This window comes from Chiloscyllium plagiosum, unplaced genomic scaffold, assembly GCF_037043375.1.
Source record: "Chiloscyllium plagiosum isolate Xiang-an unplaced genomic scaffold, Cpla_swu_hap1 HiC_scaffold_48, whole genome shotgun sequence".
In the NCBI taxonomy this organism is placed as follows: domain Eukaryota; kingdom Metazoa; phylum Chordata; class Chondrichthyes; order Orectolobiformes; family Hemiscylliidae; genus Chiloscyllium; species Chiloscyllium plagiosum.
The window spans coordinates 15,197,457-15,224,982 of record NW_028270186.1 but is presented as its reverse complement, the minus strand read 5'-3'; the positions used below and the strand labels follow the sequence as shown (position 1 = coordinate 15,224,982).

General features: G+C 45.0%; 1 protein-coding gene across 1 annotated transcript in view; it reads right to left on the bottom strand.

The window, feature by feature from the left end:
- Nucleotides 1–27,526, bottom strand: part of LOC122547907 (uncharacterized) — a 44,140-nt gene that overhangs the window by 2,913 nt on the left and 13,701 nt on the right. Inside the window, exon 4 of the mRNA XM_087984429.1 lies at nucleotides 95–185. The gene's annotated coding sequence lies outside the window, so the exon portion shown is untranslated. The remainder of the gene's footprint in view (nucleotides 1–94; nucleotides 186–27,526) is intronic.

Here is a 27,526-nt window from a genome sequence, read left to right as displayed (position 1 = left end):
ATTGCCACCAGCTCATACCCCAAGCTGGTGTGCCAGTGGGAGCGCGTGGTGCGTAGCCACAGAGACCCTCCCCAGTTCACAGCCCACAGCTCACCGGGCAACAGGATACACTCGGATTGGCAGCTGCACACCCGTACGGTCCCACTTCGCCCTCTGAACAGTCAGGGCAATCCTCTGGAGTGACCCTACAAGAAGAGAAACAACAAAACTTGGAAATCAGAGCCCGAGCCCAACACAAAACCAGACGCCGAGACAGAGGGTGTAACAGGGAGAGTGTTATAGCTGAGAGTGAGGGTGTCACAGAGAGTGTGTTATAACTGAGGGTGAGGGTGTCACAGAGAGTGTGTTATAACTGAGAGTGAGAGTGTCACAGACAGTGTGTTATAACTGAGAGTGAGGGTGTCACAGAGAGTGTTATAACTGAGAGTGAGGGTGTCATGGAGAGTGTTATAACTGAGAGTGAGGGTGCCACAGAGAGTGTTATAACTGAGAGTGAGGGTGTAACTAGAGAGTGTGTTATAACTGAGAGTGAGGGTGTCACAGAGAGTGTTATAACTGAGAGTGAGGGTGTCAAAGACAGTCTGTTATAACTGAGAGTGAGGGTGTCACAGAGAGTATATTATAACTGAGAGTGAGGGTGTCACAGACAGTGTGTTATAACTGAGAGTGAGGGTGTAACAGACAGTGTGTTATAACTGAGAGTGAGGGTGTCACAGAGAGTTTTATAACTGAGAGGTATGGTGTGACAGGGAGAGTGTTATAACTGAGAGTGAGGGTGTCACAGAGAGTTTTATAACTGAGAGGTATGGTGTGACAGGGAGAGTGTTATAACTGAGAGTGAGGGTGTCACAGAGTGTGTTATAACTGAGGGTGAGGGTGTAACAGGGAGAGTGTTATAACTGAGAGTGAGGGTGTCACAGACAGAGTGTTATAACTGAGAGTGAGGGTGTAACAGAGAGTGTTATAACTGAGAGTGAGGGTGTCACAGAGAGTGTGTTATAACTGAGAGTGAGGGTGTCACAGAGAGTGTTATAACTAAGAGTGAGGGTGTCACAGAGTGTGTTATAACTGAGGGTGAGGGTGTAACAGGGAGAGTGTTATAACTGAGGGTGAGGGTGTAACAGGGAGAGTGTTATAACTGAGAGTGAGGGTGTCACAGAGAGTGTGTTATAGCTGAGAGTGAGGGTGTCACAGACAGTGTGTTATAACTGAGAGTGAGGGTGTAACAGGGAGAGTGTTATAACTGAGAGTGAGGGTGTCACAGAGAGTGTTATAACTGAGAGTGAGAGTGTCACAGACAGTGTGTTATAACTGAGAGTGAGGGTGTCACAGAGAGTGTTATAACTGAGAGTGAGGGTGTCATGGAGAGTGTTATAACTGAGAGTGAGGGTGTAACAGGGAGAGTGTTATAACTGAGAGTGAGGGTGTCACAGAGAGTGTTATAACTGAGAGTGAGGGTGTCATGGAGAGTGTTATAACTGAGAGTGAGGGTGTCTCAGAGTGTGTTATAACTGAGAGTGAGGGTGTCACAGAGAGTGTTATAACTGAGAGTGAGGGTGTCATGGAGAGTGTTATAACTGAGAGTGAGGGTGTAACAGGGAGAGTGTTATAACTGAGAGTGAGGGTGTAACAGGGAGAGTGTTATAACTGAGAGTGAGGGTGCCACAGAGAGTGTGTTATAACTGAGAGTGAGAGTGTCACAGACAGTGTGTTATAACTGAGAGTGAGGGTGTCACAGAGAGTTTTATAACTGAGAGGTATGGTGTGACAGGGAGAGTGTTATAACTGAGAGTGAGGGTGTAACAGGGAGAGTGTTATAACTGAGAGTGAGGGTGTCACAGAGAGTGTTATAACTGAGAGTGAGGGTGTCATGGAGAGTGTTATAACTGAGAGTGAGGGTGCCACAGAGAGTGTTATAACTGAGAGTGAGGGTGTAACTAGAGAGTGTGTTATAACTGAGAGTGAGGGTGTCACAGAGAGTGTTATAACTGAGAGTGAGGGTGTCAAAGACAGTCTGTTATAACTGAGAGTGAGGGTGTCACAGAGAGTATATTATAACTGAGAGTGAGGGTGTCACAGACAGTGTGTTATAACTGAGAGTGAGGGTGTCACAGAGAGTGTGTTATAACTGAGAGTGAGGGTGTCACAGAGAGTTTTATAACTGAGAGGTATGGTGTGACAGGGAGAGTGTTATAACTGAGAGTGAGGGTGTCACAGAGAGTTTTATAACTGAGAGGTATGGTGTGACAGGGAGAGTGTTATAACTGAGAGTGAGGGTGTCACAGAGTGTGTTATAACTGAGGGTGAGGGTGTAACAGGGAGAGTGTTATAACTGAGAGTGAGGGTGTCACAGACAGAGTGTTATAACTGAGAGTGAGGGTGTAACAGAGAGTGTTATAACTGAGAGTGAGGGTGTCACAGAGAGTGTGTTATAACTGAGAGTGAGGGTGTCACAGAGAGTGTTATAACTAAGAGTGAGGGTGTCACAGAGTGTGTTATAACTGAGGGTGAGGGTGTAACAGGGAGAGTGTTATAACTGAGGGTGAGGGTGTAACAGGGAGAGTGTTATAACTGAGAGTGAGGGTGTCACAGAGAGTGTGTTATAGCTGAGAGTGAGGGTGTCACAGACAGTGTGTTATAACTGAGAGTGAGGGTGTAACAGGGAGAGTGTTATAACTGAGAGTGAGGGTGTCACAGAGAGTGTTATAACTGAGAGTGAGAGTGTCACAGACAGTGTGTTATAACTGAGAGTGAGGGTGTCACAGAGAGTGTTATAACTGAGAGTGAGGGTGTCATGGAGAGTGTTATAACTGAGAGTGAGGGTGTAACAGGGAGAGTGTTATAACTGAGAGTGAGGGTGTCACAGAGAGTGTTATAACTGAGAGTGAGGGTGTCATGGAGAGTGTTATAACTGAGAGTGAGGGTGTCTCAGAGTGTGTTATAACTGAGAGTGAGGGTGTCACAGAGAGTGTTATAACTGAGAGTGAGGGTGTCATGGAGAGTGTTATAACTGAGAGTGAGGGTGTAACAGGGAGAGTGTTATAACTGAGAGTGAGGGTGTAACAGGGAGAGTGTTATAACTGAGAGTGAGGGTGCCACAGAGAGTGTGTTATAACTGAGAGTGAGAGTGTCACAGACAGTGTGTTATAACTGAGAGTGAGGGTGTCACAGAGAGTTTTATAACTGAGAGGTATGGTGTGACAGGGAGAGTGTTATAACTGAGAGTGAGGGTGTAACAGGGAGAGTGTTATAACTGAGAGTGAGGGTGTCACAGAGAGTGTTATAACTGAGGGTGAGGGTGTCATGGAGAGTGTTATAACTGAGAGTGAGGGTGTCACAGAGAGTGTTATAACTGAGGGTGAGGGTGTCATGGAGAGTGTTATAACTGAGAGTGAGGGTGTAACAGGGAGAGTGTTATAACTGAGAGTGAGGGTGCCACAGAGAGTGTGTTATAACTGAGAGTGAGAGTGTCACAGACAGTGTGTTATAACTGAGAGTGAGGGTGTCACAGAGAGTTTTATAACTGAGAGGTATGGTGTGACAGGGAGAGTGTTATAACTGAGAGTGAGGGTGTCACAGAGAGTGTTATAACTGAGAGTGAGGGTGTCATGGAGAGTGTTATAACTGAGAGTGAGGGTGTAACAGGGAGAGTGTTATAACTGAGAGTGAGGGTGTCACAGAGAGTGTTATAACTGAGGGTGAGGGTGTCATGGAGAGTGTTATAACTGAGAGTGAGGGTGTCTCAGAGTGTGTTATAACTGAGAGTGAGGGTGTAACAGGGAGAGTGTTATAACTGAGAGTGAGGGTGCCACAGAGAGTGTGTTATAACTGAGAGTGAGGGTGTCACAGAGAGTATATTATAACTGAGAGTGAGGGAGTCACAGACAGTGTGTTATAACTGAGAGTGAGGGTGTAACAGACAGTGTGTTATAACTGAGAGTGAGGGTGTCACAGAGAGTTTTATAACTGAGAGGTATGGTGTGACAGGGAGAGTGTTATAACTGAGAGTGAGGGTGTAACAGGGAGAGTGTTATAACTGAGAGTGAGGGTGTCACAGGGAGAGTGTTATAACTGAGAGTGAGGGTGTCACAGAGAGTGTGTTATAACTGAGAGTGAGGGTGTCACAGAGAGTGTGTTATAACTGAGAGTGAGGGTGTAACAGAGAGTGTGTTATAACTGAGAGTGAGAGTGTCACAGACAGTGTGTTATAACTGAGAGTGAGGGTGTCACAGAGAGTGTTATAACTGAGAGTGAGGGTGTCATGGAGAGTGTTATAACTGAGAGTGAGGGTGTCTCAGAGTGTGTTATAACTGAGAGTGAGGGTGTAACAGGGAGAGTGTTATAACTGAGAGTGAGGGTGCCACAGAGAGTGTTATAACTGAGAGTGAGGGTGTAACTAAAGAGTGTGTTATAACTGAGAGTGAGGGTGTCACAGAGAGTGTTATAACTGAGAGTGAGGGTGTCACAGACAGTGTGTTATAACTGAGAGTGAGGGTGTCACAGAGAGTATATTATAACTGAGAGTGAGGGTGTCACAGACAGTGTGTTATAACTGAGAGTGAGAGTGTAACAGACAGTGTGTTAGAACTGAGAGTGAGGGTGTCACAGAGAGTTTTATAACTGAGAGGTATGGTGTGACAGGGAGAGTGTTATAACTGAGAGTGAGGGTGTAACAGGGAGAGTGTTATAACTGAGAGTGAGGGTGTCACAGAGAGTGTGTTATAACTGAGAGTGAGGGTGTAACAGAGAGTGTGTTATAACTGAGAGTGAGGGTGTCACAGAGAGTGTTATAACTGAGAGTGAGGGTGTCACAGACAGTGTGTTATAACTGAGAGTGAGGGTGTCACAGAGAGTATGTTATAACTGAGAGTGAGGGTGTCACAGAGAGTATGTTATAACTGAGAGTGAGGGTGTCACAGAGAGTGTGTTATAACTGAGAGTGAGGGTATAACAGAGAGTGTGTTATAACTGAGAGTGAGGGTGTCACAGACAGTGTGTTATAACTGAGAGTGAGGGTGTAACAGAGAGTTTTATAACTGAGAGTGAGGGTGTAACAGACAGTGTGTTAAAACTGAGAGTGAGGGTGTCACAGAGAGTTTTATAACTGAGAGTGAGGGTGTAACAGACAGTGTGTTATAACTGAGAGTGAGGGTGTAACAGAGAGTTTTATAACTGAGAGGTATGGTGTGACAGGGAGAGTGTTATAACTGAGAGTGAGGGTGTCACAGAGTGTGTTATAACTGAGGGTGAGGGTGTAACAGGGAGAGTGTTATAACTGAGAGTGAGGGTGTCACAGAGAGTGTGTTATAACTGAGAGTGAGGGTGTCACAGAGAGTGTTATAACTAAGAGTGAGGGTGTCACAGAGTGTGTTATAACTGAGGGTGAGGGTGTCACAGAGAGTGTGTTATAGCTGAGAGTGAGGGTGTCACAGACAGTGTGTTATAACTGAGAGTGAGGGTGTAACAGGGAGAGTGTTATAACTGAGAGTGAGGGTGTCACAGAGAGTGTTATAACTGAGAGTGAGAGTGTCACAGACAGTGTGTTATAACTGAGAGTGAGGGTGTCACAGAGAGTGTTATAACTGAGAGTGAGGGTGTAACAGGGAGAGTGTTATAACTGAGAGTGAGGTTGTCACAGAGAGTGTTATAACTGAGAGTGAGGGTGTCATGGAGAGTGTTATAACTGAGAGTGAGGGTGTCTCAGAGTGTGTTATAACTGAGAGTGAGGGTGTCACAGAGAGTGTTATAACTGAGAGTGAGGTTGTCATGGAGAGTGTTATAACTGAGAGTGAGGGTGTAACAGGGAGAGTGTTATAACTGAGAGTGAGGGTGTCACAGAGAGTGTTATAACTGAGGGTGAGGGTGTCATGGAGAGTGTTATAACTGAGAGTGAGGGTGTCTCAGAGTGTGTTATAACTGAGAGTGAGGGTGTCACAGAGAGTTTTATAACTGAGAGGTATGGTGTGACAGGGAGAGTGTTATAACTGAGAGTGAGGGTGTCACAGAGTATGTTATAACTGAGGGTGAGGGTGTAACAGGGAGAGTGTTATAACTGAGAGTGAGGGTGTCACAGACAGAGTGTTATAACTGAGAGTGAGGGTGTAACAGAGAGTGTTATAACTGAGAGTGAGGGTGTCACAGAGAGTGTGTTATAACTGAGAGTGAGGGTGTCACAGAGAGTGTTATAACTAAGAGTGAGGGTGTCACAGAGTGTGTTATAACTGAGGGTGAGGGTGTAACAGGGAGAGTGTTATAACTGAGGGTGAGGGTGTAACAGGGAGAGTGTTATAACTGAGAGTGAGGGTGTCACAGAGAGTGTGTTATAGCTGAGAGTGAGGGTGTCACAGACAGTGTGTTATAACTGAGAGTGAGGGTGTAACAGAGAGTGTTATAACTGAGAGTGAGAGTGTCACAGACAGTGTGTTATAACTGAGAGTGAGGGTGTCACAGAGAGTGTTATAACTGAGAGTGAGGGTGTCATGGAGAGTGTTATAACTGAGAGTGAGGGTGTAACAGGGAGAGTGTTATAACTGAGAGTGAGGGTGTCACAGAGAGTGTTATAACTGAGAGTGAGGGTGTCACAGAGAGTGTTATAACTGAGAGTGAGAGTGTCACAGACAGTGTGTTATAACTGAGAGTGAGGGTGTCACAGAGAGTGTTATAACTGAGAGTGAGGGTGTCATGGAGAGTGTTATAACTGAGAGTGAGGGTGTAACAGGGAGAGTGTTATAACTGAGAGTGAGGGTGTCACAGAGAGTGTTATAACTGAGAGTGAGGGTGTCACAGAGAGTGTTATAACTGAGAGTGAGGGTGTCTCAGAGTGTGTTATAACTGAGAGTGAGGGTGTCACAGAGAGTGTTATAACTGAGAGTGAGGGTGTCTCAGAGTGTGTTATATCTGAGAGTGAGGGTGTAACAGGGAGAGTGTTATAACTGAGAGTGAGGGTGTCACAGAGAGTGTGTTATAACTGAGAGTGAGGGTGTAACAGAGAGTGTTTTATAACTGAGAGTGAGAGTGTCACAGACAGTGTGTTATAACTGAGAGTGAGGGTGTCACAGAGAGTGTTATAACTGAGAGTGAGGGTGTCATGGAGAGTGTTATAACTGAGAGTGAGGGTGTCTCAGAGTGTGTTATAACTGAGAGTGAGGGTGTAACAGGGAGAGTGTTATAACTGAGAGTGAGGGTGCCACAGAGAGTGTTATAACTGAGAGTGAGGGTGTAACTAGAGAGTGTGTTATAACTAGTGAGGGTGTCACAGAGAGTGTTATAACTGAGAGTGAGGGTGTCACAGACAGTGTGTTATAACTGAGAGTGAGGGTGTCACAGAGAGTATATTATAACTGAGAGTGAGGGTGTCACAGACAGTGTGTTATAACTGAGAGTGAGGGTGTAACAGACAGTGTGTTATAACTGAGAGTGAGGGTGTCACAGAGAGTGTTATAACTGAGAGTGAGGGTGTCACAGAGAGTGTGTTATAACTGAGAGTGAGGGTGTCACAGAGAGTGTGTTATAACTGAGAGTGAGGGTGTCACAGAGAGTGTTATAACTAAGAGTGAGGGTGTCACAGAGTGTGTTATAACTGAGGGTGAGGGTGTAACAGGGAGAGTGTTATAACTGAGGATGAGGGTGTAACAGGGAGAGTGTTATAACTGAGAGTGAGGGTGTCACAGAGAGTGTGTTATAGCTGAGAGTGAGGGTGTCACAGACAGTGTGTTATAACTGAGAGTGAGGGTGTAACAGGGAGAGTGTTATAACTGAGAGTGAGGGTGTCACAGAGAGTGTTATAACTGAGAGTGAGAGTGTCACAGACAGTGTGTTATAACTGAGAGTGAGGGTGTCACAGAGAGTGTTATAACTGAGGGTGAGGGTGTCATGGAGAGTGTTATAACTGAGAGTGAGGGTGTAACAGGGAGAGTGTTATAACTGAGAGTGAGGGTGTCACAGAGAGTGTTATAACTGAGGGTGAGGGTGTCATGGAGAGTGTTATAACTGAGAGTGAGGGTGTCTCAGAGTGTGTTATAACTGAGAGTGAGGGTGTAACAGGGAGAGTGTTATAACTGAGAGTGAGGGTGCCACAGAGAGTGTGTTATAACTGAGAGTGAGGGTGTCACAGAGAGTATATTATAACTGAGAGTGAGGGAGTCACAGACAGTGTGTTATAACTGAGAGTGAGGGTGTAACAGACAGTGTGTTATAACTGAGAGTGAGGGTGTCACAGAGAGTTTTATAACTGAGAGGTATGGTGTGACAGGGAGAGTGTTATAACTGACAGTGAGGGTGTAACAGGGAGAGTGTTATAACTGAGAGTGAGGGTGTAACAGGGAGAGTGTTATAACTGAGAGTGAGGGTGTCACAGAGAGTGTGTTATAACTGAGAGTGAGGGTGTAACAGAGAGTGTGTTATAACTGAGAGTGAGGGTGAAACAGAGAGTGTGTTATAACTGAGAGTGAGAGTGTCACAGACAGTGTGTTATAACTGAGAGTGAGGGTGTCACAGAGAGTGTTATAACTGAGAGTGAGGGTGTCATGGAGAGTGTTATAACTGAGAGTGAGGGTGTCTCAGAGTGTGTTATAACTGAGAGTGAGGGTGTAACAGGGAGAGTGTTATAACTGAGAGTGAGGGTGCCACAGAGAGTGTTATAACTGAGAGTGAGGGTGTAACTAAAGAGTGTGTTATAACTGAGAGTGAGGGTGTCACAGAGAGTGTTATAACTGAGAGTGAGGGTGTCACAGACAGTGTGTTATAACTGAGAGTGAGGGTGTCACAGAGAGTATATTATAACTGAGAGTGAGGGTGTCACAGACAGTGTGTTATAACTGAGAGTGAGAGTGTAACAGACAGTGTGTTAGAACTGAGAGTGAGGGTGTCACAGAGAGTTTTATAACTGAGAGGTATGGTGTGACAGGGAGAGTGTTATAACTGAGAGTGAGGGTGTAACAGGGAGAGTGTTATAACTGAGAGTGAGGGTGTCACAGAGAGTGTGTTATAACTGAGAGTGAGGGTGTAACAGAGAGTGTGTTATAACTGAGAGTGAGGGTGTCACAGAGAGTGTTATAACTGAGAGTGAGGGTGTCACAGACAGTGTGTTATAACTGAGAGTGAGGGTGTCACAGAGAGTATGTTATAACTGAGAGTGAGGGTGTCACAGAGAGTATGTTATAACTGAGAGTGAGGGTGTCACAGAGAGTGTGTTATAACTGAGAGTGAGGGTATAACAGAGAGTGTGTTATAACTGAGAGTGAGGGTGTCACAGACAGTGTGTTATAACTGAGAGTGAGGGTGTAACAGAGAGTTTTATAACTGAGAGTGAGGGTGTAACAGACAGTGTGTTAAAACTGAGAGTGAGGGTGTCACAGAGAGTTTTATAACTGAGAGTGAGGGTGTAACAGACAGTGTGTTATAACTGAGAGTGAGGGTGTAACAGAGAGTTTTATAACTGAGAGGTATGGTGTGACAGGGAGAGTGTTATAACTGAGAGTGAGGGTGTCACAGAGTGTGTTATAACTGAGGGTGAGGGTGTAACAGGGAGAGTGTTATAACTGAGAGTGAGGGTGTCACAGAGAGTGTGTTATAACTGAGAGTGAGGGTGTCACAGAGAGTGTTATAACTAAGAGTGAGGGTGTCACAGAGTGTGTTATAACTGAGGGTGAGGGTGTCACAGAGAGTGTGTTATAGCTGAGAGTGAGGGTGTCACAGACAGTGTGTTATAACTGAGAGTGAGGGTGTAACAGGGAGAGTGTTATAACTGAGAGTGAGGGTGTCACAGAGAGTGTTATAACTGAGAGTGAGAGTGTCACAGACAGTGTGTTATAACTGAGAGTGAGGGTGTCACAGAGAGTGTTATAACTGAGAGTGACGGTGTAAAAGGGAGAGTGTTATAACTGAGAGTGAGGGTGTCACAGAGAGTGTTATAACTGAGAGTGAGGGTGTCATGGAGAGTGTTATAACTGAGAGTGAGGGTGTCTCAGAGTGTGTTATAACTGAGAGTGAGGGTGTCACAGAGAGTGTTATAACTGAGAGTGAGGTTGTCATGGAGAGTGTTATAACTGAGAGTGAGGGTGTAACAGGGAGAGTGTTATAACTGAGAGTGAGGGTGTCACAGAGAGTGTTATAACTGAGGGTGAGGGTGTCATGGAGAGTGTTATAACTGAGAGTGAGGGTGTCTCAGAGTGTGTTATAACTGAGAGTGAGGGTGTCACAGAGAGTTTTATAACTGAGAGGTATGGTGTGACAGGGAGAGTGTTAGAACTGAGAGTGAGGGTGTCACAGAGTATGTTATAACTGAGGGTGAGGGTGTAACAGGGAGAGTGTTATAACTGAGAGTGAGGGTGTCACACAGAGTGTGTTATAACTGAGAGTGAGGGTGTAACAGAGAGTGTTATAACTGAGAGTGAGGGTGTCACAGAGAGTGTGTTATAACTGAGAGTGAGGGTGTCACAGAGAGTGTTATAACTAAGAGTGAGGGTGTCACAGAGTGTGTTATAACTGAGGGTGAGGGTGTAACAGGGAGAGTGTTATAACTGAGGGTGAGGGTGTAACAGGGAGAGTGTTATAACTGAGAGTGAGGGTGTCACAGAGAGTGTGTTATAGCTGAGAGTGAGGGTGTCACAGACAGTGTGTTATAACTGAGAGTGAGGGTGTAACAGAGAGTGTTATAACTGAGAGTGAGAGTGTCACAGACAGTGTGTTATAACTGAGAGTGAGGGTGTCACAGAGAGTGTTATAACTGAGAGTGAGGGTGTCATGGAGAGTGTTATAACTGAGAGTGAGGGTGTAACAGGGAGAGTGTTATAACTGAGAGTGAGGGTGTCACAGAGAGTGTTATAACTGAGAGTGAGGGTGTCACAGAGAGTGTTATAACTGAGAGTGAGAGTGTCACAGACAGTGTGTTATAACTGAGAGTGAGGGTGTCACAGAGAGTGTTATAACTGAGAGTGAGGGTGTCATGGAGAGTGTTATAACTGAGAGTGAGGGTGTAACAGGGAGAGTGTTATAACTGAGAGTGAGGGTGTCACAGAGAGTGTTATAACTGAGAGTGAGGGTGTCACAGAGAGTGTTATAACTGAGAGTGAGGGTGTCTCAGAGTGTGTTATAACTGAGAGTGAGGGTGTCACAGAGAGTGTTATAACTGAGAGTGAGGGTGTCTCAGAGTGTGTTATAACTGAGAGTGAGGGTGTAACAGGGAGAGTGTTATAACTGAGAGTGAGGGTGTCACAGAGAGTGTGTTATAACTGAGAGTGAGGGTGTAACAGAGAGTGTTTTATAACTGAGAGTGAGAGTGTCACAGACAGTGTGTTATAACTGAGAGTGAGGGTGTCACAGAGAGTGTTATAACTGAGAGTGAGGGTGTCATGGAGAGTGTTATAACTGAGAGTGAGGGTGTCTCAGAGTGTGTTATAACTGAGAGTGAGGGTGTAACAGGGAGAGTGTTATAACTGAGAGTGAGGGTGCCACAGAGAGTGTTATAACTGAGAGTGAGGGTGTAACTAGAGAGTGTGTTATAACTAGTGAGGGTGTCACAGAGAGTGTTATAACTGAGAGTGAGGGTGTCACAGACAGTGTGTTATAACTGAGAGTGAGGGTGTCACAGAGAGTATATTATAACTGAGAGTGAGGGTGTCACAGACAGTGTGTTATAACTGAGAGTGAGGGTGTAACAGACAGTGTGTTATAACTGAGAGTGAGGGTGTCACAGAGAGTGTTATAACTGAGAGTGAGGGTGTCACAGAGAGTGTGTTATAACTGAGAGTGAGGGTGTCACAGAGAGTGTGTTATAACTGAGAGTGAGGGTGTCACAGAGAGTGTTATAACTAAGAGTGAGGGTGTCACAGAGTGTGTTATAACTGAGGGTGAGGGTGTAACAGGGAGAGTGTTATAACTGAGGATGAGGGTGTAACAGGGAGAGTGTTATAACTGAGAGTGAGGGTGTCACAGAGAGTGTGTTATAGCTGAGAGTGAGGGTGTCACAGACAGTGTGTTATAACTGAGAGTGAGGGTGTAACAGGGAGAGTGTTATAACTGAGAGTGAGGGTGTCACAGAGAGTGTTATAACTGAGAGTGAGAGTGTCACAGACAGTGTGTTATAACTGAGAGTGAGGGTGTCACAGAGAGTGTTATAACTGAGGGTGAGGGTGTCATGGAGAGTGTTATAACTGAGAGTGAGGGTGTAACAGGGAGAGTGTTATAACTGAGAGTGAGGGTGTCACAGAGAGTGTTATAACTGAGGGTGAGGGTGTCATGGAGAGTGTTATAACTGAGAGTGAGGGTGTCTCAGAGTGTGTTATAACTGAGAGTGAGGGTGTAACAGGGAGAGTGTTATAACTGAGAGTGAGGGTGCCACAGAGAGTGTGTTATAACTGAGAGTGAGGGTGTCACAGAGAGTATATTATAACTGAGAGTGAGGGAGTCACAGACAGTGTGTTATAACTGAGAGTGAGGGTGTAACAGACAGTGTGTTATAACTGAGAGTGAGAGTGTCACAGAGAGTTTTATAACTGAGAGGTATGGTGTGACAGGGAGAGTGTTATAACTGAGAGTGAGGGTGTAACAGGGAGAGTGTTATAACTGAGAGTGAGGGTGTAACAGGGAGAGTGTTATAACTGAGAGTGAGGGTGTCACAGAGAGTGTGTTATAACTGAGAGTGAGGGTGTAACAGAGAGTGTTATAACTGAGAGTGAGGGTGTCACAGACAGTGTGTTATAACTGAGAGTGAGGGTGTCACAGAGAGTGTGTTATAACTGAGAGTGAGGGTGTCACAGAGAGTGTGTTATAACTGAGAGTGAGGGTGTCACAGAGAGTGTGTTATAACTGAGAGTGAGGGTGAAACAGAGAGTGTGTTATAACTGAGAGTGAGAGTGTCACAGACAGTGTGTTATAACTGAGAGTGAGGGTGTCACAGAGAGTTTTATAACTGAGAGGTATGGTGTGACAGGGAGAGTGTTATAACTGAGAGTGAGGGTGTCACAGAGAGTGTGTTATAACTGAGAGTGAGGGTGTAACAGAGAGTGTGTTATAACTGAGAGTGAGAGTGTCACAGACAGTGTGTTATAACTGAGAGTGAGGGTGTCACAGAGAGTGTTATAACTGAGAGTGAGGGTGTCATGGAGAGTGTTATAACTGAGAGTGAGGGTGTCTCAGAGTGTGTTATAACTGAGAGTGAGGGTGTAACAGGGAGAGTGTTATAACTGAGAGTGAGGGTGCCACAGAGAGTGTTATAACTGAGAGTGAGGGTGTAACTAAAGAGTGTGTTATAACTGAGAGTGAGGGTGTCACAGAGAGTGTTATAACTGAGAGTGAGGGTGTCACAGACAGTGTGTTATAACTGAGAGTGAGGGTGTCACAGAGAGTGTTATAACTGAGAGTGAGGGTGTCACAGAGAGTGTGTTATAACTGAGAGTGAGGGTGTCACAGAGAGTGTGTTGTAACTGAGAGTGAGGGTGTCACAGAGAGTGTTATAACTAAGAGTGAGGGTGTCACAGAGTGTGTTATAACTGAGAGGTATGGTGTGACAGGGAGAGTGTTATAACTGAGAGTGAGGGTGTAACAGGGAGAGTGTTATAACTGAGAGTGAGGGTGTCACAGAGAGTGTGTTATAACTGAGAGTGAGGGTGTAACAGAGAGTGTGTTATAACTGAGAGTGAGGGTGTCACAGAGAGTGTTATAACTGAGAGTGAGGGTGTCACAGACAGTGTGTTATAACTGAGAGTGAGGGTGTCACAGAGAGTATGTTATAACTGAGAGTGAGGGTGTCACAGAGAGTATGTTATAACTGAGAGTGAGGGTGTCACAGAGAGTGTGTTATAACTGAGAGTGAGGGTATAACAGAGAGTGTGTTATAACTGAGAGTGAGGGTGTCACAGACAGTGTGTTATAACTGAGAGTGATGGTGTAACAGAGAGTTTTATAACTGAGAGTGAGGGTGTAACAGACAGTGTGTTAAAACTGAGAGTGAGGGTGTCACAGAGAGTTTTATAACTGAGAGTGAGGGTGTAACAGACAGTGTGTTATAACTGAGAGTGAGGGTGTAACAGAGAGTTTTATAACTGAGAGGTATGGTGTGACAGGGAGAGTGTTATAACTGAGAGTGAGGGTGTCACAGAGTGTGTTATAACTGAGGGTGAGGGTGTAACAGGGAGAGTGTTATAACTGAGAGTGAGGGTGTCACAGAGAGTGTGTTATAACTGAGAGTGAGAGTGTCACAGAGAGTGTTATAACTAAGAGTGAGGGTGTCACAGAGTGTGTTATAACTGAGGGTGAGGGTGTCACAGAGAGTGTGTTATAGCTGAGAGTGAGGGTGTCACAGACAGTGTGTTATAACTGAGAGTGAGGGTGTAACAGGGAGAGTGTTATAACTGAGAGTGAGGGTGTCACAGAGAGTGTTATAACTGAGAGTGAGAGTGTCACAGACAGTGTGTTATAACTGAGAGTGAGGGTGTCACAGAGAGTGTTATAACTGAGAGTGAGGGTGTCATGGAGAGTGTTATAACTGAGAGTGAGGGTGTAACAGGGAGAGTGTTATAACTGAGAGTGAGGGTGTCACAGAGAGTGTTATAACTGAGAGTGAGGGTGTCATGGAGAGTGTTATAACTGAGAGTGAGGGTGTCTCAGAGTGTGTTATAACTGAGAGTGAGGGTGTCACAGAGAGTGTTATAACTGAGAGTGAGGGTGTCACAGAGAGTGTTATAACTGAGGGTGAGGGTGTCATGGAGAGTGTTATAACGGAGAGTGAGGGTGTCTCAGAGTGTGTTATAACTGAGAGTGAGGGTGTCACAGAGAGTTTTATAACTGAGAGGTATGGTGTGACAGGGAGAGTGTTATAACTGAGAGTGAGGGTGTCACAGAGAGTTTTATAACTGAGAGGTATGGTGTGACAGGGAGAGTGTTATAACTGAGAGTGAGGGTGTCACAGAGTATGTTATAACTGAGGGTGAGGGTGTAACAGGGAGAGTGTTATAACTGAGAGTGAGGGTGTCACAGACAGAGTGTTATAACTGAGAGTGAGGGTGTAACAGAGAGTGTTATAACTGAGAGTGAGGGTGTCACAGAGAGTGTGTTATAACTGAGAGTGAGGGTGTAACAGGGAGAGTGTTATAACTGAGAGTGAGGGTGCCACAGAGAGTGTGTTATAACTGAGAGTGAGGGTGTCACAGAGAGTATATTATAACTGAGAGTGAGGGAGTCACAGACAGTGTGTTATAACTGAGAGTGAGGGTGTAACAGACAGTGTGTTATAACTGAGAGTGAGGGTGTCACAGAGAGTTTTATAACTGAGAGGTATGGTGTGACAGGGAGAGTGTTATAACTGAGAGTGAGGGTGTAACAGGGAGAGTGTTATAACTGAGAGTGAGGGTGTAACAGGGAGAGTGTTATAACTGAGAGTGAGGGTGTCACAGAGAGTGTGTTATAACTGAGAGTGAGGGTGTAACAGAGAGTGTGTTATAACTGAGAGTGAGGGTGTAACAGAGAGTGTGTTATAACTGAGAGTGAGAGTGTCACAGACAGTGTGTTATAACTGAGAGTGAGGGTGTCGCAGAGAGTTTTATAACTGAGAGGTATGGTGTGACAGGGAGAGTGTTATAACTGAGAGTGAGGGTGTCACAGAGAGTGTGTTATAACTGAGAGTGAGGGTGTAACAGAGAGTGTGTTATAACTGAGAGTGAGAGTGTCACAGACAGTGTGTTATAACTGAGAGTGAGGGTGTCACAGAGAGTGTTATAACTGAGAGTGAGGGTGTCATGGAGAGTGTTATAACTGAGAGTGAGGGTGTCTCAGAGTGTGTTATAACTGAGAGTGAGGGTGTAACAGGGAGAGTGTTATAACTGAGAGTGAGGGTGCCACAGAGAGTGTTATAACTGAGAGTGAGGGTGTAACTAAAGAGTGTGTTATAACTGAGAGTGAGGGTGTCACAGAGAGTGTTATAACTGAGAGTGAGGGTGTCACAGACAGTGTGTTATAACTGAGAGTGAGGGTGTCACAGAGAGTGTTATAACTGAGAGTGAGGGTGTCACAGAGAGTGTGTTATAACTGAGAGTGAGGGTGTCACAGAGAGTGTGTTATAACTGAGAGTGAGGGTGTCACAGAGAGTGTTATAACTAAGAGTGAGGGTGTCACAGAGTGTGTTATAACTGAGAGGTATGGTGTGACAGGGAGAGTGTTATAACTGAGAGTGAGGGTGTAACAGGGAGAGTGTTATAACTGAGAGTGAGGGTGTCACAGAGAGTGTGTTATAACTGAGAGTGAGGGTGTCACAGAGAGTGTTATAACTGAGAGTGAGGGTGTCACAGACAGTGTGTTATAACTGAGAGTGAGGGTGTCACAGAGAGTATGCTATAACTGAGAGTGAGGGTGTCACAGAGAGTATGTTATAACTGAGAGTGAGGGTGTCACAGAGAGTGTGTTATAACTGAGAGTGAGGGTATAACAGAGAGTGTGTTATAACTGAGAGTGAGGGTGTCACAGACAGTGTGTTATAACTGAGAGTGAGGGTGTAACAGAGAGTTTTATAACTGAGAGTGAGGGTGTAACAGACAGTGTGTTAAAACTGAGAGTGAGGGTGTCACAGAGAGTTTTATAACTGAGAGTGAGGGTGTAACAGACAGTGTGTTATAACTGAGAGTGAGGGTGTAACAGAGAGTTTTATAACTGAGAGGTATGGTGTGACAGGGAGAGTGTTATAACTGAGAGTGAGGGTGTCACAGAGTGTGTTATAACTGAGGGTGAGGGTGTAACAGGGAGAGTGTTATAACTGAGAGTGAGGGTGTCACAGAGAGTGTGTTATAACTGAGAGTGAGAGTGTCACAGAGAGTGTTATAACTAAGAGTGAGGGTGTCACAGAGTGTGTTATAACTGAGGGTGAGGGTGTCACAGAGAGTGTGTTATAGCTGAGAGTGAGGGTGTCACAGACAGTGTGTTATAACTGAGAGTGAGGGTGTAACAGGGAGAGTGTTATAACTGAGAGTGAGGGTGTCACAGAGAGTGTTATAACTGAGAGTGAGAGTGTCACAGACAGTGTGTTATAACTGAGAGTGAGGGTGTCACAGAGAGTGTTATAACTGAGAGTGAGAGTGTCACAGACAGTGTGTTATAACTGAGAGTGAGGGTGTCACAGAGAGTGTTATAACTGAGAGTGAGGGTGTCATGGAGAGTGTTATAACTGAGAGTGAGGGTGTAACAGGGAGAGTGTTATAACTGAGAGTGAGGGTGTCACAGAGAGTGTTATAACTGAGAGTGAGGGTGTCATGGAGAGTGTTATAACTGAGAGTGAGGGTGTCTCAGAGTGTGTTATAACTGAGAGTGAGGGTGTCACAGAGAGTGTTATAACTGAGAGTGAGGGTGTCATGGAGAGTGTTATAACTGAGAGTGAGGGTGTAACAGGGAGAGTGTTATAACTGAGAGTGAGGGTGTCACAGAGAGTGTTATAACTGAGGGTGAGGGTGTCATGGAGAGTGTTATAACTGAGAGTGAGGGTGTCTCAGAGTGTGTTATAACTGAGAGTGAGGGTGTCACAGAGAGTTTTATAACTGAGAGGTATGGTGTGACAGGGAGAGTGTTATAACTGAGAGTGAGGGTGTCACAGAGAGTTTTATAACTGAGAGGTATGGTGTGACAGGGAGAGTGTTATAACTGAGAGTGAGGGTGTCACAGAGTATGTTATAACTGAGGGTGAGGGTGTAACAGGGAGAGTGTTATAACTGAGAGTGAGGGTGTCACAGACAGAGTGTTATAACTGAGAGTGAGGGTGTAACAGAGAGTGTTATAACTGAGAGTGAGGGTGTCACAGAGAGTGTGTTATAACTGAGAGTGAGGGTGTCACAGAGAGTGTTATAACTAAGAGTGAGGGTGTCACAGAGTGTGTTATAACTGAGGGTGAGGGTGTAACAGGGAGAGTGTTATAACTGAGGGTGAGGGTGTAACAGGGAGAGTGTTATAACTGAGAGTGAGGGTGTCACAGAGAGTGTGTTATAGCTGAGAGTGAGGGTGTCACAGACAGTGTGTTATAACTGAGAGTGAGGGTGTAACAGGGAGAGTGTTATAACTGAGAGTGAGGGTGTCACAGAGAGTGTTATAACTGAGAGTGAGAGTGTCACAGACAGTGTGTTATAACTGAGAGTGAGGGTGTCACAGAGAGTGTTATAACTGAGAGTGAGGGTGTCATGGAGAGTGTTATAACTGAGAGTGAGGGTGTAACAGGGAGAGTGTTATAACTGAGAGTGAGGGTGTCACAGAGAGTGTTATAACTGAGAGTGAGGGTGTCACAGAGAGTGTTATAACTGAGAGTGAGGGTGTCTCAGAGTGTGTTATAACTGAGAGTGAGGGTGTCACAGAGAGTGTTATAACTGAGAGTGAGGGTGTCATGGAGAGTGTTATAACTGAGAGTGAGGGTGTAACAGGGAGAGTGTTATAACTGAGAGTGAGGGTGTCACAGAGAGTGTTATAACTGAGGGTGAGGGTGTCATGGAGAGTGTTATAACTGAGAGTGAGGGTGTCTCAGAGTGTGTTATAACTGAGAGTGAGGGTGTAACAGGGAGAGTGTTATAACTGAGAGTGAGGGTGTCACAGAGAGTGTGTTATAACTGAGAGTGAGGGTGTAACAGAGAGTGTGTTATAACTGAGAGTGAGAGTGTCACAGACAGTGTGTTATAACTGAGAGTGAGGGTGTCACAGAGAGTGTTATAACTGAGAGTGAGGGTGTCATGGAGAGTGTTATAACTGAGAGTGAGGGTGTCTCAGAGTGTGTTATAACTGAGAGTGAGGGTGTAACAGGGAGAGTGTTATAACTGAGAGTGAGGGTGCCACAGAGAGTGTTATAACTGAGAGTGAGGGTGTAACTAGAGAGTGTGTTATAACTAGTGAGGGTGTCACAGATAGTGTTATAACTGAGAGTGAGGGTGTCACAGACAGTGTGTTATAACTGAGAGTGAGGGTGTCACAGAGAGTATATTATAACTGAGAGTGAGGGTGTCACAGACAGTGTGTTATAACTGAGAGTGATGGTGTAACAGACAGTGTGTTATAACTGAGAGTGAGGGTGTCACAGAGAGTGTTATAACTGAGAGTGAGGGTGTCACAGAGAGTGTGTTATAACTGAGAGTGAGGGTGTCACAGAGAGTGTGTTATAACTGAGAGTGAGGGTGTCACAGAGAGTGTTATAACTAAGAGTGAGGGTGTCACAGAGTGTGTTATAACTGAGGGTGAGGGTGTAACAGGGAGAGTGTTATAACTGAGGATGAGGGTGTAACAGGGAGAGTGTTATAACTGAGAGTGAGGGTGTCACAGAGAGTGTGTTATAGCTGAGAGTGAGGGTGTCACAGACAGTGTGTTATAACTGAGAGTGAGGGTGTAACAGGGAGAGTGTTATAACTGAGAGTGAGGGTGTCACAGAGAGTGTTATAACTGAGAGTGAGAGTGTCACAGACAGTGTGTTATAACTGAGAGTGAGGGTGTCACAGAGAGTGTTATAACTGAGAGTGAGGGTGTCATGGAGAGTGTTATAACTGAGAGTGAGGGTGTAACAGGGAGAGTGTTATAACTGAGAGTGAGGGTGTCACAGAGAGTGTTATAACTGAGAGTGAGGGTGTCATGGAGAGTGTTATAACTGAGAGTGAGGGTGTCACAGAGAGTGTTATAACTGAGAGTGAGGGTGTCATGGAGAGTGTTATAACTGAGAGTGAGGGTGTAACAGGGAGAGTGTTATAACTGAGAGTGAGGGTGTCACAGAGAGTGTTATAACTGAGGGTGAGGGTGTCATGGAGAGTGTTATAACTGAGAGTGAGGGTGTCTCAGAGTGTGTTATAACTGAGAGTGAGGGTGTAACAGGGAGAGTGTTATAACTGAGAGTGAGGGTGTCACAGAGAGTGTGTTATAACTGAGAGTGAGGGTGTAACAGAGAGTGTGTTAAAACTGAGAGTGAGAGTGTCACAGACAGTGTGTTATAACTGAGAGTGAGGGTGTCACAGAGAGTGTTATAACTGAGAGTGAGGGTGTCATGGAGAGTGTTATAACTGAGAGTGAGGGTGTCTCAGAGTGTGTTATAACTGAGAGTGAGGGTGTAACAGGGAGAGTGTTATAACTGAGAGTGAGGGTGCCACAGAGAGTGTTATAACTGAGAGTGAGGGTGTAACTAGAGAGTGTGTTATAACTTGTGAGGGTGTCACAGAGAGTGTTATAACTGAGAGTGAGGGTGTCACAGACAGTGTGTTATAACTGAGAGTGAGGGTGTCACAGAGAGTATATTATAACTGAGAGTGAGGGTGTCACAGACAGTGTGTTATAACTGAGAGTGAGGGTGTAACAGACAGTGTGTTATAACTGAGAGTGAGGGTGTCACAGAGAGTTTTATAACTGAGAGGTATGGTGTGACAGGGAGAGTGTTATAACTGAGAGTGAGGGTGTAACAGGGAGAGTGTTATAACTGAGAGTGAGGGTGTCACAGAGAGTGTGTTATAACTGAGAGTGAGGGTGTAACAGAGAGTGTGTTATAACTGAGAGTGAGGGTGTCACAGAGAGTGTTATAACTGAGAGTGAGGGTGTCACAGACAGTGTGTTATAACTGAGAGTGAGGGTGTCACAGAGAGTATGTTATAAATGAGAGTGAGGGTGTCACAGAGAGTGTGTTATAACTGAGAGTGAGGGTGTAACAGAGAGTGTGTTATAACTGAGAGTGAGGGTGTCACAGACAGTGTGTTATAACTGAGAGTGAGGGTGTAACAGAGAGTTTTATAACTGAGAGTGAGGGTGTAACAGACAGTGTGTTATAACTGAGAGTGAGGGTGTCACAGAGAGTTTTATAACTGAGAGTGAGGGTGTAACAGACAGTGTGTTATAACTGAGAGTGAGGGTGTAACAGAGAGTTTTATAACTGAGAGGTATGGTGTGACAGGGAGAGTGTTATAACTGAGAGTGAGGGTGTCACAGAGTGTGTTATAACTGAGGGTGAGGGTGTAACAGGGAGAGTGTTATAACTGAGAGTGAGGGTGTCACAGACAGTGTGTTATAACTGAGAGTGAGGGTGTCACAGAGAGTGTTATAACTGAGAGTGAGGGTGTCATGGAGAGTGTTATAACTGAGAGTGAGGGTGTAACAGGGAGAGTGTTATAACTGAGAGTGAGGGTGTCACAGAGAGTGTTATAACTGAGGGTGAGGGTGTCATGGAGAGTGTTATAACTGAGAGTGAGGGTGTCTCAGAGTGTGTTATAACTGAGAGTGAGGGTGTAACAGGGAGAGTGTTATAACTGAGAGTGAGGGTGTCACAGAGAGTGTGTTATAACTGAGAGTGAGGGTGTAACAGAGAGTGTGTTATAACTGAGAGTGAGAGTGTCACAGACAGTGTGTTATAACTGAGAGTGAGGGTGTCACAGAGAGTGTTATAACTGAGAGTGAGGGTGTCATGGAGAGTGTTATAACTGAGAGTGAGGGTGTCTCAGAGTGTGTTATAACTGAGAGTGAGGGTGTAACAGGGAGAGTGTTATAACTGAGAGTGAGGGTGCCACAGAGAGTGTTATAACTGAGAGTGAGGGTGTAACTAGAGAGTGTGTTATAACTAGTGAGGGTGTCACAGATAGTGTTATAACTGAGAGTGAGGGTGTCACAGACAGTGTGTTATAACTGAGAGTGAGGGTGTCACAGAGAGTATATTATAACTGAGAGTGAGGGTGTCACAGACAGTGTGTTATAACTGAGAGTGATGGTGTAACAGACAGTGTGTTATAACTGAGAGTGAGGGTGTCACAGAGAGTGTTATAACTGAGAGTGAGGGTGTCACAGAGAGTGTGTTATAACTGAGAGTGAGGGTGTCACAGAGAGTGTGTTATAACTGAGAGTGAGGGTGTCACAGAGAGTGTTATAACTAAGAGTGAGGGTGTCACAGAGTGTGTTATAACTGAGGGTGAGGGTGTAACAGGGAGAGTGTTATAACTGAGGATGAGGGTGTAACAGGGAGAGTGTTATAACTGAGAGTGAGGGTGTCACAGAGAGTGTGTTATAGCTGAGAGTGAGGGTGTCACAGACAGTGTGTTATAACTGAGAGTGAGGGTGTAACAGGGAGAGTGTTATAACTGAGAGTGAGGGTGTCACAGAGAGTGTTATAACTGAGAGTGAGAGTGTCACAGACAGTGTGTTATAACTGAGAGTGAGGGTGTCACAGAGAGTGTTATAACTGAGAGTGAGGGTGTCATGGAGAGTGTTATAACTGAGAGTGAGGGTGTAACAGGGAGAGTGTTATAACTGAGAGTGAGGGTGTCACAGAGAGTGTTATAACTGAGAGTGAGGGTGTCATGGAGAGTGTTATAACTGAGAGTGAGGGTGTCACAGAGAGTGTTATAACTGAGAGTGAGGGTGTCATGGAGAGTGTTATAACTGAGAGTGAGGGTGTAACAGGGAGAGTGTTATAACTGAGAGTGAGGGTGTCACAGAGAGTGTTATAACTGAGGGTGAGGGTGTCATGGAGAGTGTTATAACTGAGAGTGAGGGTGTCTCAGAGTGTGTTATAACTGAGAGTGAGGGTGTAACAGGGAGAGTGTTATAACTGAGAGTGAGGGTGTCACAGAGAGTGTGTTATAACTGAGAGTGAGGGTGTAACAGAGAGTGTGTTAAAACTGAGAGTGAGAGTGTCACAGACAGTGTGTTATAACTGAGAGTGAGGGTGTCACAGAGAGTGTTATAACTGAGAGTGAGGGTGTCATGGAGAGTGTTATAACTGAGAGTGAGGGTGTCTCAGAGTGTGTTATAACTGAGAGTGAGGGTGTAACAGGGAGAGTGTTATAACTGAGAGTGAGGGTGCCACAGAGAGTGTTATAACTGAGAGTGAGGGTGTAACTAGAGAGTGTGTTATAACTTGTGAGGGTGTCACAGAGAGTGTTATAACTGAGAGTGAGGGTGTCACAGACAGTGTGTTATAACTGAGAGTGAGGGTGTCACAGAGAGTATATTATAACTGAGAGTGAGGGTGTCACAGACAGTGTGTTATAACTGAGAGTGAGGGTGTAACAGACAGTGTGTTATAACTGAGAGTGAGGGTGTCACAGAGAGTTTTATAACTGAGAGGTATGGTGTGACAGGGAGAGTGTTATAACTGAGAGTGAGGGTGTAACAGGGAGAGTGTTATAACTGAGAGTGAGGGTGTCACAGAGAGTGTGTTATAACTGAGAGTGAGGGTGTAACAGAGAGTGTGTTATAACTGAGAGTGAGGGTGTCACAGAGAGTGTTATAACTGAGAGTGAGGGTGTCACAGACAGTGTGTTATAACTGAGAGTGAGGGTGTCACAGAGAGTATGTTATAAATGAGAGTGAGGGTGTCACAGAGAGTGTGTTATAACTGAGAGTGAGGGTGTAACAGAGAGTGTGTTATAACTGAGAGTGAGGGTGTCACAGACAGTGTGTTATAACTGAGAGTGAGGGTGTAACAGAGAGTTTTATAACTGAGAGTGAGGGTGTAACAGACAGTGTGTTATAACTGAGAGTGAGGGTGTCACAGAGAGTTTTATAACTGAGAGTGAGGGTGTAACAGACAGTGTGTTATAACTGAGAGTGAGGGTGTAACAGAGAGTTTTATAACTGAGAGGTATGGTGTGACAGGGAGAGTGTTATAACTGAGAGTGAGGGTGTCACAGAGTGTGTTATAACTGAGGGTGAGGGTGTAACAGGGAGAGTGTTATAACTGAGAGTGAGGGTGTCACAGACAGTGTGTTATAACTGAGAGTGAGGGTGTAACAGAGAGTTTTATAACTGAGAGGTATGGTGTGACAGGGAGAGTGTTATAACTGAGAGTGAGGGTGTCACAGAGTGTGTTATAACTGAGGGTGAGGGTGTAACAGGGAGAGTGTTATAACTGAGAGTGAGGGTGTCACAGACAGAGTGGTATAACTGAGAGTGAGGGTGTAACAGAGAGTGTTATAACTGAGAGTGAGGGTGTCACAGAGAGTGTGTTATAACTGAGAGTGAGGGTGTCACAGAGAGTGTTATAACTAAGAGTGAGGGTGTCACAGAGTGTGTTATAACTGAGGGTGAGGGTGTAACAGGGAGAGTGTTATAACTGAGAGTGAGGGTGTGACAGGGAGAGTGTTATAGCTGAGAGTGAGGGTGTGACAGGGAGAGTGTTATAACAGAGTGAGGGTGTCACAGACAGTGTGTTATAACTGAGAGTGAGGGTGTGACAGGGAGAGTGTTATAACTGAGAGTGAGAGTGTCACAGACAGTGTGTTATAACTGAGAGTGAGGGTGACACAGAGAGTGTTATAACTGAGAGTGAGGGTGTCATGGAGAGTGTTATAACTGAGAGTGAGGGTGTCTCAGAGTGTGTTATAACTGAGAGTGAGGGTGTCTCAGAGTGTGTTATAACTGAGAGTGAGGGTGTAACAGGGAGAGTGTTATAACTGAGAGTGAGGGTGTCACAGAGAGTGTTATAACTGAGAGTGAGGGTGTAACTGGAGAGTGTGTTATAACTGAGAGTGAGGGTGTCACAGAGAGTGTCATAACTGAGAGTTAAGGTGTCACAGACAGTGTGTTATAACTGAGAGTGAGGGTGTCACAGAGAGTATGTTATAATTGAGAGTGAGGGTGTCACAGACATTGTGTTATAACTGAGAGTGAGGGTGTCACAGAGAGTGTGTTATAACTGAGAATAAGGGTGTCACAGAGAGTGTTATAACTGAGAGTGAGGGTGTGACAGGGAGAGTGTTATAACTGAGAGTGAGGGTGTCACGGAGAGTGTGTTATAACTGAGAGTGAGGGTGTCACAGAGAGTTGTATAACTGAGAGTGAGGGTGTCACAGAGAGTGTTATAACTGAGAGTGAGGGTGTAACAGACAGTGTGTTATAACTGAGAGTGAGGGTGTCACAGACAGTGTGTTATAACTGAGAGTGAGGGTGTAACTAGAGAGTGTGTTATAACTGAGAGTGAGGGTGTAACAGAGAGTTGTATAACTGAGAGTGAGGGTGTCACAGAGTGTGTTATAACTGAGAGTGAGGGTGTCACAGACAGTGTGTTATAACTGAGAGTGAGGGTGTCAGAGAGAGTGTTATAACTGAGAGTGAGGGTGTCACAGACAGTGTGTTATAACTGAGAGTGAGGGTGTCACAGAGAGTGTTATAACTGAGAGTGAGAGTGTAACTAGAGAGTGAGGGTGTCACAGAGTGTGTTATAACTGAGAGTGAGGGTGTAACAGGGAGAGTTTTATAACTGAAAGTGAGGGTGTCACAGAGAGTGTGTTATAACTGAGAGTGAGGGTGTCACAGAGAGTGTTATAACTGAGAGTGAGGGTGTCACAGAGTGTGTTATAACTGAGGGTGAGGGTGTAACAGGGAGAGTGTTATAACTGAGAGTGAGGGTGTCACAGAGAGTGTGTTATAACTGAGGTTGAGGGTGTAACAGGGAGAGTGTTATAACTGAGAGTGAGGGTGTAACAGAGAGTGTTATAACTGAGAGTGAATGTGTCACAGAGTGTGTTATAACTGAGGGTGAGGGTGTCACAGACAGTGTTATAACTGAGAGTGAGGGTGTAACAGACAGAGTGTTATAACTGAGAGTGAGGGTGTAACAGGGAGGGTGTTATAACTGAGAGTGAGGGTGTCACAGAGAGAGTGTTATAACTGAGAGTGGGGGTGTCACAGAGAGAGTGTTATAACTGAGAGTGAGGGTGTAACAGGGAGAGTGTTATAACTGAGAGTGAGGGTGTCACAGACAGTGTGTTATAACTGAGAGTGAGGGTGTCACAGAGAGTGTTATAACTGAGAGTGAGGGTGTCACAGACAGTGTGTTATAACTGAGAGTGAGGGTGTCACAGAGAGTATGTTATAACTGAGAGTGAGGGTGTCACAGAGAGTATGTTATAAATGAGAGTGAGGGTGTCACAGAGAGTGTGTTATAACTGAGAGTGAGGGTGTAACAGAGAGTGTGTTATAACTGAGAGTGAGGGTGTCACAGACAGTGTGTTATAACTGAGAGTGAGGGTGTAACAGAGAGTTTTATAACTGAGAGTGAGGGTGTAACAGACAGTGTGTTATAACTGAGAGTGAGGGTGTCACAGAGAGTTTTATAACTGAGAGTGAGGGTGTAACAGACAGTGTGTTATAACTGAGAGTGAGGGTGTAACAGAGAGTTTTATAACTGAGAGGTATGGTGTGACAGGGAGAGTGTTATAACTGAGAGTGAGGGTGTCACAGAGTGTGTTATAACTGAGGGTGAGGGTGTAACAGGGAGAGTGTTATAACTGAGAGTGAGGGTGTCACAGAGAGTGTGTTATAACTGAGAGTGAGGGTGTCACAGACAGTGTGTTATAACTGAGAGTGAGGGTGTAACAGAGAGTTTTATAACTGAGAGGTTTGGTGTGACATGGGGGAGTGTTATAACTGAGAGTGAGGGTGTCACAGAGTGTGTTATAACTGAGGGTGAGGGTGTAACAGGGAGAGTGTTATAACTGAGAGTGAGGGTGTCACAGACAGAGTGTTATAACTGAGAGTGAGGGTGTAACAGAGAGTGTTATAACTGAGAGTGAGGGTGTCACAGAGAGTGTGTTATAACTGAGAGTGAGGGTGTCACAGAGAGTGTTATAACTAAGAGTGAGGGTGTCACAGAGTGTGTTATAACTGAGGGTGAGGGTGTAACAGGGAGAGTGTTATAACTGAGAGTGAGGGTGTGACAGGGAGAGTGTTATAGCTGAGAGTGAGGGTGTGACAGGGAGAGTGTTATAACAGAGTGAGGGTGTCACAGACAGTGTGTTATAACTGAGAGTGAGGGTGTGACAGGGAGAGTGTTATAACTGAGAGTGAGGGTGTCACAGAGTGTTATAACTGAGAGTGAGAGTGTCACAGACAGTGTGTTATAACTGAGAGTGAGGGTGTCACGGAGAGTGTTATAACTGAGAGTGAGGGTGTCATGGAGAGTGTTATAACTGAGAGTGAGGGTGTCTCAGAGTGTGTTATAACTGAGAGTGAGGGTGTAACTGGAGAGTGTGTTATAACTGAGAGTGAGGGTGTCACAGAGAGTGTCATAACTGAGAGTTAAGGTGTCACAGACAGTGTGTTATAACTGAGAGTGAGGGTGTCACAGAGAGTATGTTATAATTGAGAGTGAGGGTGTCACAGACATTGTGTTATAACTGAGAGTGAGGGTGTCACAGAGAGTGTGTTATAACTGAGAATAAGGGTGTCACAGAGAGTGTTATAACTGAGAGTGAGGGTGTGACAGGGAGAGTGTTATAACTGAGAGTGAGGGTGTCACAGACAGAGTGTTATAACTGAGAGTGAGGGTGTAACAGAGAGTGTTATAACTGAGAGTGAGGGTGTCACAGAGAGTGTGTTATAACTGAGAGTGAGGGTGTCACAGAGAGTGTTATAACTAAGAGTGAGGGTGTCACAGAGTGTGTTATAACTGAGGGTGAGGGTGTAACAGGGAGAGTGTTATAACTGAGAGTGAGGGTGTGACAGGGAGAGTGTTATAGCTGAGAGTGAGGGTGTAACTAGAGAGTGTGTTATAACTGAGAGTGAGGGTGTAACAGAGAGTTGTATAACTGAGAGTGAGGGTGTCACAGAG